The sequence below is a fragment of the Eleutherodactylus coqui genome, chromosome 9, assembly GCF_035609145.1.
Source record: "Eleutherodactylus coqui strain aEleCoq1 chromosome 9, aEleCoq1.hap1, whole genome shotgun sequence".
Classification (NCBI taxonomy): domain Eukaryota; kingdom Metazoa; phylum Chordata; class Amphibia; order Anura; family Eleutherodactylidae; genus Eleutherodactylus; species Eleutherodactylus coqui.
Genome location: NC_089845.1, coordinates 136086693 through 136103331, shown reverse-complemented (window position 1 = coordinate 136103331; position 16639 = coordinate 136086693). Strand labels below are relative to the sequence as shown.

The 16639-nt window shown below is 41.4% G+C and overlaps 1 protein-coding gene across 1 annotated transcript in view; it reads right to left on the bottom strand.

The window, feature by feature from the left end:
• The window catches only part of CSMD3 (CUB and Sushi multiple domains 3), a 909686-nt gene that overhangs the window by 275284 nt on the left and 617763 nt on the right, over window positions 1-16639 (bottom strand). The gene's annotated exons all lie outside the window — the stretch shown is intronic.

Genomic DNA, 16639 nt, shown 5'->3' with positions numbered 1-16639 from the left:
CTGCTGCATGCATGAGGTTCTGAGTTGGATTCCCTAGTCTGTTGGTGTGAACAGTGTCCTGTTCATCTATGGCAATCAGGCCCCTAGGCTGCAGTGTGGGGCTGTAGCTATTGGGATGATCGCCCTGCTTGCAGGCAGGACTCCCTGGGGTTTGAGTTGTCTTGTTAGAGCAGGGACTCGGGAGATGAGGACACTTGGCCAAAATAGTAACCAATACCTCAGTGAATGGGATGAGCTGCAGTGGCATGGACATCTGTCTGTACAAATGTGCTGCAGTGCCTCTGAAAGCAATGAAGTGAATGCATAATTCCCAAGAGAGCCACAGTTCCTTCATTATGCTGATTGTAGGTGTCCTGGAGGACTTGAGTAGGCCATTTTTAAAAGGGTTGTCTATTACACTTGTCAAAAAATGTTTCCTATCCCCAGATATTCTAGGACTAATTTCAGTATTAGAGTTGAGCGAACCAAACATGTAGAACCCATATTCTGTCCCAGCTTTACTAAGAGTTTGGTACTACAACAATTACAAACCTCAAGTGGTTCGTTTTAGTTGAACCAAAAGTTAATACTTCCCCTCTAAAACTTGTATTGAACATGGTCTAAAATGTGCTGCCCTGAAGCACGGTAGCTCAGTGTTTAGCACTGCTGCCTAGGTTCCAATCTCATCAAGATCTGCTTGAAAACTCCATGCAGGTGTTGTCCTTAGTCAGATTTGAATCTAGGACTCCAACTCTGCTTACGCTGAGCCACCATGGTGCTTCTTACTTCTCTTAAAGAGAGGAAGGGGGGGGGGGGGGGTACATACTCAAAGGGAACATACAAATGCCATGCAGATGTTGTTGTTGGTTAGATTTAAGATTTAAAACAGTGCTAACCACTGAGCTTCTTCTTCCTTCTCCTCATGCAGAGAAAGTGTTCTTCTGTAGAAGAGGAAGAAGAATGGTGACTCAGTGCTTATCACTGTTGCCTTGCAGCACTGGTGTCTATGGTTCAAATCTGATCACAGACAACATCTGCATGGAGGTTTACAACGTACGCATAGATCTTCTACTTGGTTAGGTTTTAACCTAGGACCCCAGCACTGTAAGGCAACATTGCTAACCACTAAGCCACCATGCTTCAGGAGGACATCACCACAACGGTTCAATGCTAGTTTTTAGAAATTTTAATTAACTTCTGGTTTGAACTAATTCGGAACTAACCAAACTTTTACATAAAATTCGGCCAACCATCCTAACTGAACTTTTCAAAAGTTCAATCATCTGTAGCAAGAAAAGTACCACCTGCTGTTTATAGCCACAGATATTACTAATGTTAGAACAGTGACACCAGTTCTTTCTTTTGAAGAACCCTTCTGTGTCTTGTCCACCTCAGTAAATGTTTCACGGTGGTCTCACTGACTCCTCTCTTATCGCTTGCTCAACAACTTTTTTGACATCAGAGAAGAGACAACAACTTCAGAAGTAGCCATTCACCACTTTAGGGATCGCTCCCCATACTGGAGCAGAGAGGGAAGAAAGACTGAGCAGATAGAGCAATCACTGAGGCGGACATGGAATAAAGGCATTACACAGCTTTATTCTAACATTAGCCTGGGAATATCTGGGGATATAAACAGCATGTGGTGCTATTTTAACATGAGTCCTGGAATGTTTGGGAAAAGAAACAGCAAATGGTGCTATTCAAACGTGACACTATTCTTACACTAGTCCTGGAATATCTAAGGATAGGAACATTTTTAACCCTTTCCAATCCAATTTGAATCCTGGTTTTCCTGGGGGGCTTACTCTTTTTCTGCCGTTATACAATGGCGCTATATGCTGGCTAAAGCTAGTACTGCATGAGGTGACATGTTGGATAGGCTCCGACAGCAGAGAGGCTGGCAATATACAGTAAGAGAATCCTGACGGATGTCTTCCAACATCGGAGCTGTACAGCCTTAAATCATAATGTCTTCAGACGTCAGACAGTGGATTGGAGAGGGTTAAATAAGTCTGAATATAAAAAATGATTGTAATTGGTGGCAGGATTTAACTCTAAGCGAAAATTCTTGATATGACAACCCCTCGAGAACATATGTAATAGAGCTTTCAAAATTCAGATACGTCCTTAATATTTTCATTAACATAACTATCTCACATCTACATTTCTTAATACGATAATTTCCTAATATAGCACTTTTTACAGGTACAGTAATCTATGATTTGAACCGTTTAATTGAATACAAAAGTTTCCAGACTATTGAACATTGCACAGGGAATATAAAACACACTTTCATGGGAGCTAAAGGAGAAAATAAAATTTGAATGTGAAAATATGCTACTATTACATAGCCATTTAATTAGAATTGTACTAAAATATTGCTTAGTACTGATTAAGTGCTTACCACGGAGCTAGGGTTGCCATCTTTGTCACCAAAAAATGCTAGCCAGGGTAAAAGAGGCATGGTCTGGGGGAAGGGGGGGGGGGGGTTGGGGTGTGGCTTATCACAATGTATGATTTTATACAAGAATTAATGAGCTTTGCAAATAATGCCAAGGTTAAGGCACAGCAGCTGCTGTGTTACCAGTTTTCAATGGCCTAATCAATCTTACTGCCCGAGTCCAGAGTAATTAAGCCCCTGAAAATCATGCATCGTCATCCTCACTAGCTTCAATAAGTTACACTTTTCAAGGGCCTATTCACTGGCTGCTTGGACTCTGCATGTTTCTGCTCTGCCTCGGCAGCAGCTGTTCCTGCACTGTACATTCTGTCTTTCTGCTTAGAAGCTTTCCTGCGCCAGCCCTACTGGACTATTGTAATCTTAACTGGCCAGGGCTTCGTCATTACCTTGCTCTGTTTTGCCTCACTGTCTTGGACTCACTTGCAAATATGTTTGGCTAGCTGGGGCCTTTCGGGAGTCCATGACCCACAAGCCTGCCCTGCGCCCACTAGGAATGACAGAGAGCCACGGGCACTGTGGATAGCCATACCAGCCAGCATAAATGTAATTAGTTGGCTGGGGAGAATTGATTCTAGGTTGCACACCACCGCAACCAGATAGTCACCTCTGCACGGTTGCGGCAACAATGACACTGCTGTTGCCACTTGTGAAGTAGTCTAGCCAGAAAGAGGAAACTAAAAGGTCCACCTCTTACTGGTTGTGCTACAGCTTCACCTCTTGGAGGTCCCATAGCCCTGCACAGGCGCAGAAGTCTCTTTTAATGTGCTGCACAAGCACAATATGTACTTTCAACTAATTACCAGCCTCTAATGGGCCAGTGCACACAAAATATTGCCACCAACCTCCCAGTTGAGATACTGGGTAAGCCAGTCATAAACCAGCCATGTGGCAACCTTACCTGGAGCAGTTAACATGACTAAGGACTACATCTGAATGGAGTTTGTATGTTCTCCTCATTTTGCGTGGGTTTCTTCTTGGTACTCCAATTTCTTCCCACACTCCAAAAACATACTAATAGGTGAATTTAAAAATTGTGAGCGCTAATGGGAATTTAATGCAATATCTAGTGATGTAACTTGCTGCGTAATATGTACGCTCTATGTAAATAAAGGTGGTGTGAACATATTTCTGAATTACATGAACATTGAGTTATGTGTTAGACCTCATTCCTCCTGAGGTGGCACTGCAAAGTAATTGAACACTTGCTGTCAGGTTCCCAGGGCTGCTTTAACCACAGGTTAAAAGTGCATCTGCATTGGGTCAGCTGTCTGCATGATCAATTTCAACTGTGTTTGCGTCTTCTGAACGTAGATATATTTGTGTGCTATGGGGCACAGGGAACAGGTACAACAGGGGTAACCCTCTTATGTTTAGCTTGGAGAGAGCAGCAGGAACAATGATGCAGAGCCTTCCTAATTTTCTGTGCAATAGACTCAGTGGCCACTCTGCTTCCCAACCACATGCCAGATGAGTTTTTCCCACTAATCCTTTGTACAGCGGTGTGGTTGGCAGAGCTATGGAGGAGTTTGGAGGGGAGTAATATAATGTCCGGGAGCTGCAGCTGGCCGATCAGGCAGAGCTCAGGAGAAGGAAGAGGCTGTGGCTTGACAATGAAGAAGATACACTGTACAATGGTGGTTGAGGAGTCTTTGGCACCAAGTGAGATAAGGGGAACTTTCCTAATTAAGTTCCACCAACCTCTTGGCATGGGGGTGCCCTACTCACAAAACTTTCACATTGAGCCGATCAAAGTGTTAAAATGGCCCTGAATGTTTCACCACAGATTTCAGTTGATCAAAAGAAACCACAGAATTGGGACAGAATTTGTTCCCTGAAAATAAAGAAGATTTTAGATGTAGAAGCCTACCTACCTCTTTTTGACATTTACAGAATTGGGACACCCTGTGATAAACTTTATGCCAAAGAAGAGAAATCTAGTTTATAGATTTGTACTTGTATTACTGTTATGACTTCTTATATGCTTCTACCTACGGGCATAAAGTGTTAATACTCAAAATATCTTAGCTAGAGCACACCATGGCTTCTAGATATTTGCATAAAAATTTCACAGCTTGAATTTCAGGGATGTTTTACTAAAGACACAATTTGCATATTAATAAGTTAAAACATTATCTCCCAGTTCTTTATAATACCGCAAAATAATTAAGAAAACTTGTTTTAAGCTGCAAATGTATAAAGTTGTTCAACATAAAATTTCATACTCCTCCACACCACTCAAAAGAACTGCACCGATGCTTCACATGCACTGATCCAGTCCATTTCTGAACTTCCACAATTCAAGACTACAGAGTCAACAAGAATTAGATCTGTCATTGAATTTCAATGGAATATTAATCTGAAAGGCACAATTCTTGGGAAAGTTGGGCATTTAAATCGAAGTTAGTGTTTATTTCATAACACTCACATCTAAATACTCTGGCCAAAGCAGAATGGCTTAATACCACCTGGACATATGCTCTATCAGTTCCCTACCTATGTTCTTGATTGCATAAGTATGGATAAGGCTATGTTCATATCTGTGTTGGAAGCTGTCAAGAGTAGTGTTGAGTATACTTTAGAAAAAGTCAGTTTGGTCAATTTGCAAAATGTTTGTGCCAAGTTTGCCAATTTGCCAAAACATTCGGTGTAGTCAAAGTAGTTTGAACAGAACCATAACTTCACCAATAGCCCTAAAAATTGGAAATGTTGGTCCTGTGGCTCAGTAGTTAGTACTGTAGCCTTACAGCACTAGAGCCCTAGATTCAAAACTGAGCAAGGCTAATATCTGGATGGTGTCTTCCTGTGTTTCATAATAATCATCTTTATTTACATAGCACATACATATTATGCAGAATTTTATATCACTTGCTATGGTCAGTCCCTATTGAGTCTCGATCTATATTCACCTATTAGTATGTTTTTAGAATGTTGGAGGAAACCCACACAAATACAAGGAAAACATACAAATGCCATGCATATATTGTATTTGGTCAGAGTAGGACCCTAGTCATGCAAGGCAACAGTGTTAACTACTGAGCCAGAGGAACACCACCAACTTCTTTTTTTAGTGGGTTTGGCCAGAATGAAAAGCCTGAGGTTTGGGTTTTTAGTCAACTCGACCCAAAACAGGGTTTGGCTGGTTCACTTTGCTAAACACTAGTCAAGAACCTTGTCACAGATTTCACCAAAATCAGTTTTTCTTTGAAAGTGAGAGATTTTTCAGCACAGCCGATGGACTCCTCATAAGTCAATATCGTTTGCCAGGCAGCACTGGCTTCCGGTACTGGTGCATTATGTCTCCACCAGAAATTTGGGTGGAGACATGGGTTGGCCAGCACAGTGACAGGGAACACCTACCTAATGCCCCCCGTAGTGCTGTGTAGGGTTACAGTTGGCCTTAGGGTTAGGCTTAGGCTGAGTATAACGATTAGGGATAGGGTTAGGGTTAGTGTGCTGGTCGCCACTATGGTGAGGATGAACCATGAGCAGTGGCAGAATAACTGGTGGAGCAGTGTTCACAATTTGGATGCCGATTTACAGCTGCGGGGGGACATGAAGAAACTGAGTGGCCCCAGAAAAGCAGCAGCAAGGCTGCCGGAGGTTTACAGCTGTTGGGGGACGTGCACACACTGAGCGCCCACGGCTACATTGAAGACGGTAGAACACAGTGACTCACACAGGAACACAGACAGCAGGGCCAGCTGCAGGGGTGGTGCTGAACACAAGCATATATGCCAGTGATGAAGGCAGGCCGTCGGGGAAATTTACACCGGGAAATGTACAGTGCCGGAGCAGGGAGGTAGGAACCCAGAGCGCCTGTGACAGTGACAGTGACAAGTAACAGTAGACTGTTAGCACTGCAGACATTGCAGCGCTTAAGGGAGGCCAGCGGGGAAAGTCAGAACATTGAACGGAAAGCGCAGGAACTGGGAGCCGAGAAGTATGAGTGGCTGGGACAGAAGCATGAGCGGCTGCGAGAGTGACAAGAGCACAATGAGGGGGGAGTAGAGGTCTTACGTTGCATATGGGGAGAAATATCAGTTAGCCAATCGGTAGCAGTGGGTGTTCCATTTTACTCCACCAGAGCAAACCCTTGTCTCCCCCCATAGTTCTGGTGGAGATAAGGATGCACCAGTACCCTGGCTTCTGTTCTGTGTCTTTATTTCCATTTATAACAGAAATGATGACAAAGATGTGAACAGACCATAAACTGTGGTCTAAAACAAATTAGTGGAACAACACAGTGTAAATAACCAAGTGCAAAACGTTGGGAAATCTTACTTCACATTAACCATGAATAGTACTTTTAATTGCATAGTTGAACAATCAATGTTGGGGCAGGCAGCACAACTTAAGAATGAGAAACAAGATAGAGGTCATGAGACACAGAATGGGTTTAGCATGATTCAGTAGGCCAGAGGTCGGGGTAGGCAGCAGACAGAAGCAGGGTCAGTATAACGAGCTGGGGTTGGGAACACAGAAAGCAACAACGTCAGACAAGACCAGTTAGGAACTGGACAATCAGAACACATTTGAATAGTACCTAAAGTAGGACCAAAATACCACAAACTCAAGCATCTTCCATAGGAGAAGGATGGCTGTTATAACCAAGGGTACCACATGATAAGCATGGGAAGAATTTGCAAGTTAGCCCTTTAAGAGTGCTGGTATGTGTGCTTGCAAACTCTGGGCTGTTGTCAGAGACCAAGCAGACAACAGAGCTAGGATTCTGCTGAGAGAAGCAAGATGAAAGCCACAACCATCAGGAAAGGTAAGCTAGCACCCATGGCAGTGAGCTGCAACACATTACGAGACTGATAGGTAAAGTAGTTCTCAAGGAAACAACTCGGCTTCATTACTCTAATACATTGATTTTCAGTCAAACTGGTGCTTGGTTTATGGCTCATTACTTTCCCTACTGTTGCATACACAATGCCTGTAGCTTCTGATTGATTGGCCTTGTCTTTTACAGGCCTCTTCCCAACACGTCTGCTGGAGTATACTTCTACTAGTACTCTGGGCACCATGTTTAACCAACAGCCTGAGGAAAAGGTACACGTAGCAAGGTGGGCACCCAACACAAACTAACCCTCCTGAACTGCTGCATTGCAGCTGCTTCTGACTGCTTTCAAACTCTGGCTTCACACTTGGTGGGTAAAAAACTAACTCCCTAATATAGTTTTGCTATAGGTCTATGCGAGCCATGCAGCATTTCTTGAGATGTTGTCTGCTCTCTTGACCTTTTTGTTTTAGTAAAGACTTAAGTTCCACATAAAATAACATTGGAATTTATAGTTCTTGCCACTAAAACCAACGGACTGAGACCATGCCAAGTTAAATTTTCCCAGGTTATAACAGAATCTCCAACATATTTAAAAGGGTATTGTGGGCAGAGACTAACATTTTCAATGTGTTCAGATGATTGAAAATGACCGATAATCGCTACATGTAATCGCGACCATCGTGCATTTTTCATTTGAATTATGATTTTAAGGTGAACTTAAAAGCCATCGTTCAGCTAGTGAGAGATAAAGCATCTCTCATTAGACCACAAGCTGTTATCTCCACTGGAGGCGGCAGATAACATTGTATTCTGCTGGCAGCCGCTAGCAGAACAATTCAGCTGTATGCACAACTGAGCGTGTGATTAATCACATGCTGGTCTCTGCAAACAGCTCCTGGAGGCCCTTTTACATGCAAATTAAGATGATAAATCTTTTAATATTTCAGTCCTTTAAAAGATTATCTTTGCGTGTAAATGGGGCTTTACACTCTTCAATTAGTATTGATAGGGACACACTCTACTGACAGGAGTTGTCAATTAGTAACACCCAGTTGTCAATTAGTTCAAACATTCCAAGGAGTAATTCCAAAGGAATGACGCAACACAGAGTAAGGAATCTATTATGTATTAAGTAACAGATAGGGTATATAAGCATTTACATTATGTATAAAACAACAGATCATGAGAGTTGCATGTAAGGAAGGGTGGACCAATAAACTGAATTTCTGGTGATCTGGCCAAGCCTTCACAAAAACAAGATATGGTAATGGAAATATCATCCAGAAATGAATTTGGAGTTTAAATATAAAAGCGATGAATGAGCCAATTGTAAAGTGCCCTTTGTTTGCTGTTTGGCTGGTTGTTGTATGTCAGACAGCTGGGCAATCTTGCAGTCTCTGTGAATCCCAATGAAACCTGCCAAGTACTTCACCTGACTGTCACTCGTGTATTCATATGATTCCAGTATAAATCGCAGCTATTTAACACTATACTATAAAGATTATAAGTATTGTTCTGTAGTTTGGTCCATTTTGTCTATAAGCAAGAGCTTCCCCCAATTATACCCAAATTATAGAGATGATTAGGGTATATATGAGCATTGCTAAAATAATTTTGTACTTCTAAGTTCCAAATCACCTACTTTTCTTGGCACATTTATATAGGTAATTCATAATATTCGTTGTGCTTGCAGCCACCACTAGGAGGAGTTGTGCAAATTCCTGTATGCAGATTAATTATTGACATAAATGACACATATGTATTCAGCATGCTCCTCCAGTGATGGCTGCAGACATCAGGAATGTCGGGATTTAAAGGGGTTTTCCAGGATGTTTCAAAACCTGTCCAACAACAGGGAATGTAACAACATACTAAAGCATGCAGTGCTCACCCTTTAAATGTATCGTCATTCCAGTACAGCCACTTTGGTCAATGTAGTTTAGGTCCCAGAAGCTCAAGCACCAGTGATACACATCAATCATGTGACCACTGCAGCAAATCATAGGCCTCAATACTGCCTTGTATGGCCAGTAACCACTGATTGGCTGTTGCAGTCATGCAACAGCTACTTGAGCTACTGTAGTAGTGGAGTCCAAAGAAATTGAGTATTTAGGGTGTGAGTACTGCATACTTTTTATTAAATTGCATTCCCTGCCATAGGATTGTTTTTTAAAAAGTCCTGGAAAGCCCTTTTAAAGAGGTACTCTGGTAACATAAAATTATTCCTTATCCACAGTATAAGGGATAACTACCTGATTGGTGGGGTTTGACCACTGGCGTCCTCACCGATCACCAGAACGGGGATCCCATGTCTCCTGAGAAACTGGCAAAATGAATGGTGCTCCATTTTTTTTTCAATGACAGCACCAGAGATTGCTGAGTGATTAAACTCAGCTGTTTTTGGTGCTCTCATTAAAATGAACATAACAGTGGTGGAGCATGCAAGCTGACACTCAATAATTTTTTTAGTCTCTTGGGGGACATAGGACCCAATTTTTAGAGATCAAATGGGGTCCCAGCAGTTTGGGCCCACCAAACAGCTGCGGATAGGGGATAAGTTTATGCCACTGGAATCAATAACTATGTGAATGGAAGCAAAGGATTTATAACCGTTTATCAAAGAAATATGGATTTAAATGAATCACCATGCATGTAAAAACAAAAAAGTTTATATGTGGATGAAAAAAATGAGCTCAAGTATGTTTTATTGGGTTTAGCTTTAGAAAATGTCTACAATATCCATTTTCCCCATGCGGACCCCTTTAAAGTGACCCTCCAGTTTCAGAACAAAATTCTGCCCCATACAAGAGGGGGAGGAGGTATATTATCTCTTATTATCTATAGTTAATCTTCTTTACTGTTGCTTCATTTTGTCAACTTGAGGCCGCGTTTTTGGCAGCCAAAATGGCCGCCTTCATTTTCAAACTACCCAATACACTGTGTGAACTGCTCCATGACTACACTGATTACACAAGCAGCACTGGCCAACCAGAAAGCAGGTCTAACACTATCAATGCACCATGGGTGATTAACACAATTAGAAAATTAAAAAATTCCTAAATGTGCCAAAAGTATAATGAAGATGCGCACAAATATAACCTTTAGATATTTGACTCTATCAGGGCAATACAAAAATCATTTCAAGAATTATATGGAATTGCTACACCACAGGATAGGACCTTCCCCCACAAAGTTAAGCAGCCACTGACTATGACTCCAGGAAGGTTGTCACCACAAAAATATGGAAAGAAAGTAAAACAGGAGAGCACTGGAGGACTTCCTCTATGGAATGTAGCAATCTCAAAGAGGACAGGGAAAGAATGAACTCTCCACCCCCAGATGATCCAAGAAAGCCAAGGATCATCAGAGGGTTGTAAGGGGGTGAGAGCTAATTTTCTCCCTTGCCTCTTTGAGTAAGTAAACACCGTTATATTTCGAATTGTTGGCATTGCTATATTCTATATAGGGGAACAGAGGGACAAGACAAGACAAGATCAACTACAGGTAATATACCTCCTCTGGTCCTAGGATGGAATTTTGTTCTGAAACCATTGGGTCACTTTAAAGATATTGGATTTAGCAACCACAAAATTGTGCTTCTATGTCTGTCTGAGACCATGACTGCATTACTTTGGGGACTATGGGGCCAAAGATATGTTTCTAAAAAGGTTTATATTTCACAGGATTTATAGTTTCTAATGACACATTATTTTAATAAACGAGGAGAGACTTGGATTAATGTCGTCACTTTATTAGTTTCCAAATACCATTTAAGTGACTATGATCTAAGAATACAAATAAGTTCACCTTTACTTGACGTCCATGTGAGGATTACGGCCAATGCATCAAACTTTCATTTCTTATCTGTTTCATTACAGGGAATATTATTTTAAATGACAGAATTAACTTTCTCCTTTCAGCACAATTAAACCTTTTTTCCAGATTTCTTGATATATGAGTGAGATGTTCTTACAAAAACGGCTTTTTCAGAAATGCAGAAAGTTCGCAATTTCTTCCAATTATAATATTAAATTGTTTTGTCAAGAATTAATGATTTCATTCTGCCAAATAAATTACTTTGTGCAAATACTGGAGCATGTTTCTTTCGTGTTAGCTCAGTCACTGTCCCCTAATCCCAAACCATCTCCTGGAGAATATTAGATATGCCTTTTTCTAAAATTACTGACAAATTGTACAGCAATTGTTGAATATTTAAAGGGGAAAACACATTTTGGAAAGAAACTGTCACGTTGAACATGCTGTCCTATCTACAGGCATCCTTTTATAGAGCAGGAGTTTGGCAAATTGATATGTAGTTTTCTGGGAAAAGGTCAACAAAACTTGGATTTCGTTGATTTTAAAATCTATGTACACTTTTACACTCTTTATTTTTTATCATTGTATTTTTGGAAATGAAGACTTTTCGTATTTCGCGTTTTTAAAAAAATATTCTGATTGTTTGATTTCTGTGCTCGTATCATTGTCCAAGGAACTGCATACAAGAGGACTGAAATCTTAATTCTGTCAGTCAGTGTAAACAGACTGAATTCCTCCAGAGGAACACCCCTGAGCCAGAAACTCGAATGTAGGAAAGCCTGTAAACCAAGTATGAGGCTGTTTATATGTATGAAAAGGAAAACTTAATGCAAAGAAAATAAAACAAGTGCAGCTTTTTTTCTGCATGAATTTAGTGAGGTATGTGTGCATTGATTTTTCAGGCACAAAGGTTTCACACAGCTTTAAATCCCTTCTCATTGCAGGCTTATGAATCTGGTGGGTGGTCTCACTACATGATTTAGAGTTTTCAAGGAAGCAACTTTTCCATGGATCAGTTTCAGTGGGAATACACATTAGAATGGGAAAATTGAGTAATCTGAATTACTTTCAATGAGGTTTGTTATCAGTGCTAGAATAGCCGGGCCAGGATTTTATTAACTGAAGGTTTTCTTTTGTGGCAATGTGGAGACTAAATAGTGAATGGTGTGATCAAGAAAAAACATCCAGCAAAATGGGGATCCTGTTGACATAAACAATTTGGGTTTACATGGGTCAGACAAGGACATCAAGCAGGGAAGTACTGGAAACTCCTGGTGCCCCATAGCAAGACTCGGAATGGGGTCCCCTACTCGGATCCTTCGTGGCAAATGTTATGTACCCCTGCCTTTATCCCCAAAACCACTGGCCAATGGTAAAAAAGTGAGAACATACTCTTCCAGCTGATGCTAGCCGGAGTGCTTAGGGCATCTGGCCGACTCCTCTCCTTCCTTTCCTGCACATAACAGCAGGAAAGGGACGGGAAGTTGGCTGGCGTCCTGAGCGCTCTGGCCAGTGTCAGTGTATGCAGATTTTTACCACTGGATGGTAGTTCTGGGGATAAAGATACAGGCCTCATAGCAGTCGCATGGTCTGCCATGCCAACAATAGTTCTAACAAACAGGCAGTGCACAGTCAAGCAAATTGAAGCTGAATACAAATACAATGCTGGTGCTCCAACAAATGTGATTGAGTGCACATTTCACTGTTCCTTAGCACAGAGGGAGTATAACAGCAGAAGACTAATTCTAGTGCTATTGCCATCTATGTATAACACAAAGGTGATACTCCAGTGGACAAAATAGCACAAAAATTGTATCACTGATCTGTTGTACTGTGTTGATAAGACGTAAGTATTTGGGGCAAGCAAGAGAAACCAATGAACCCTTCATCTCAGTTCTTAAAGGCAAGTCAGTACTTTCACCTAATTTGTGGCAACTATAAGTAGCTATCCCATATGTGTCGGCCAATATTCCTACATACCCTGTTTCCCCGAAAATAAGAAGCGTCTTATATTAATTTTTGCTTCCAAATATGCACTACGTCTTATTTTCAGGGGGTGTCTTATTTCGCCGTGGCAAATCCGTCTGTGGCCACTAATCCCTCAATTGGCCAGCTTTGTGGACGAAATTTCTCAGAAATCTCGTCCACATGGGACAGCAAATCTGTCACGGCAAAGCTGGGAGAAGCCGATGTTGTGGTGCGAATTCACCAGCCACAGAAACGGAAAAGCGTGCAGCCAGGTCGCTTCAAAACAAGCAGCTGAATGCCGTGGGTTTTGAAGCAGCGTTTTCCCGGCGGAAATCTTGCTGTTTATCGCTGTGGCCAAACTGCGAGATTTCCGCTGGAAATACACTCTGTGAGAAAACAGCCTTAAGAATCACACACAGGTTGCCTGACTCACACACAGAGCCATAAAAAAATAAGGGCTGTAAAGTAACGTACCTGTCTGCAGACAGAAGTTCCTGTACCACTTGTAAGCAGGGATGGTATTGCAGCTTCCGGCCACCAGGGGGAGCTCATCACAGCAGACATGTACAGCAGGAACAAAATGTGCAGTATGGACTTTTCCAGCCAGCAAGGGGAGCTAACAACAGCACACTCGTACAGCACAGCAGGGACAGGATAACAGCAGACTGTCTGCAGATCTACCTATACATCTGGAGATGGGAGGCAACTGGGATGGCAGCAGGGGACAGGCCTCTTGACTTGCCTGCACAGTTTGGGGGTGCCTTATATTTGGGACTTCTGCAAATTTCAGGGGGTGTCTTATTTTCGGGGGTGTCTTATTTTCAGGGAACCGCGGGTAGCAATTTCAGAAAAACTATGCCACCATTAATTGTTGTAGTTCTGAAGGCTAAAGCAGGTCTCTAATAAAGTGGGCATTCCGTGTATATTACATATTCTTGTCCATTGATAAATCAAAAATTTGGGTTTATAGGCTTTAGTTTTAGTTTTGAGAAAGAATGCGTTTTGGAGAGACGACTGGGAACACTGCTGCTCGAGGAAAGCTTTTAGCTGTTATACTTGGAGTGAATCACAAGAAGCCATTCTGTTGTATGTTACATTTTCAGCAGTTCATTTGGGAAACATCAACCTGTCAAAGTCAATGTACATCTCCATGTCATACCCAGACGTCTTCACTAGCATGTGACAATGCATGAGCAAATATCTAAGAATGTGTTTTATTTGACGACCAGGATTTATGACACTGTTATATTCACCGGTGAATGTTACTTACACAAACAAAAAGCAACCAACTAGTTGTCACTACGGAGATGAGGGAATATCAGCTCAACGCCGTATCTGAAAAGAACTCAACCGGTATACTACTACTTGAAGTTTCTTCTCATTCACAAGCTAGTGTTTTGGTCAATATTTATCCATTGGGATCCACACATGCTCGAATAAAAATGATAGTCCTTTCAAGAGCGGCAGTCTTGATCTTCATAAAAACAAAATATTATCCCTCCATACATAATTTGTAATGCTTCTCAAAATGGTCCTAGACACAGTAATAATAGTTATGCTGATCTGATCATTATTTAGTGGTTAGAGTAATTATATTTGTGCAACGTTATTTAGGACCAATAAACATGGCTGATGTTGGTCCAATACAAAATCCCGGGAATGTGCCATGGCCAACTGGGTCTGAAAGGAGGCATGGCAATATGAATAAATATTCTTTACAGTTGTCAAATTAACACTTTGGATAAACTCAACAGACAGGTGATTCAATGGGGGGGGGGGGGGCGTGCAGAAATCGAGGGACAGTCCATGTAAATATCAGAGGGTAAAGGATGCTGGGCATAATAGACCCAATTATAAAAAATACATACAAAATAAGATATTTCCCACAGGTTTTCCTATTTCTGACTATGGCTAACTAAATCTTGGGATTAATGGAACTTTATGCATTGATAGAAAACAGCAAAATTTTACACAGAACACATCGCAACAGCATAGCATAAAACAATATTCATATGAATATTATATAGGCTTCCGTTGCTATGGCACTAACAGAGTTCAAACTTGTGAGCTCAATCAATCTCAGTCCTACTCAACAGGCTTCTTGGATGATTGTTTGGTTCCTAAGGATGTGCACAGCTATAACCTGATTGAGACTGGCCTCACTTACAGCATGTTGCGTTGGGGTATTCACTTCGACAGGCCCAGACCAGTCTAGATACAGGAACGCTCCTTTATCGCAATTCATGGAAATTCTAGTTACTGTCTAGTTGCTTGCACCAATCAGTCTCCAGTTGTTCAGCACAGTATCCCAGGTTCTCATTGCTGCTGCACTCTAATATCGCTTTTGCAGCAGACAGAAGTGGTCCCTTATGTGATACATGCTATACGCTCCAGGCAGCTATTTTCCCACAGTCTTTACTTTGTCCCAGTGCTACAACTCTCACTGCTTTTTCTGGGATCCTAACACACGGCACCAGGGCTACAGTGCTGGATGAGATGTCGCTGAAGTAGCTGAATATTCATTTTTTTCTTTATTTTACACCATTTTAAGCCCACATTTTTTTTTACGTTCTGGACAAACCCTTTAACATAAGTTTCCTTTGTAGAAAGAAAAGGCAGTCGCAGGTCAGCTCGTCGACTTCCAATTGCAGCATCAATAAGGAGAACTGTCGAGTCACAGTGAGTAATAACAGTTTTGCTGGGCAAGTATGAACTGTGTATATTTCTTTGCATGTAGTTAGAACGTTTGCTTTGGGTACCTATGTGGTTGTTCTTAGTGAGATAAACCAAGTAATCTTGTAGATATGATACCTTTTAATGGCTAACAAAAATACATGATGTTACAGTAAGCTTTCAGGTCTTCTATCGATCTTTCCTCAGGCTAGAATGGAACTGGCTTGGATGGGGTACAACTATAAAGGTACTTTGGGTACCTTTAACACTGGTGGAATTTTTCCAAACTCTGCACTGCAAATCTGAACCAAAATCCGCAAGTCTCATTGATGCATAATTGCCTGTGAAATAAAGCCATTTTCATGTGTAAAATCATGTAGAATTTGGTGCAGAATTTACTTTGGCTTACGGTTCAGAATGCAAAAAAAATTTCAAGCGGTGTGAAAGATTTCTTAGAGCTCTAGCACATTTGCATTTCTATCACTCCTTTGGAGTCCAATATAAAGGTGGACTCCACAAAGACAGCATATGGCCTCATATTAGTTAATATGGCAAGACATATACATGGACTGCAAGAAAAATCTCCTGATGAAATGCACTATTCCGATCCAATTTACGGACGAGATTCACCCAGTCAAGTCAATGGGAATCCAAAAAACGGACAGCACTCCGAAGCCATCTGTGCACCTGCCCTTAAAGGAGAGTGAGGAATTCTATATATTGTTGTATGTGTTTTTCGGTTTAAACCTCCATTTTTTGGACTGCTGTCTACTATATTTCTGATCCTTTTTTGCCTGCTCAGAACGGAGTTTATATTTCAGCATGAGCCTAGACAGATCCTCGCTCCTCTCTGCTTTTTTTTTTTTTATCTACACAAAAAATCCCCAAGCACTTTGGCTGTCAGATGTAAAGCCAAGTTATAAATAGACGTACTAACTACGCACAAAGTTACTAAA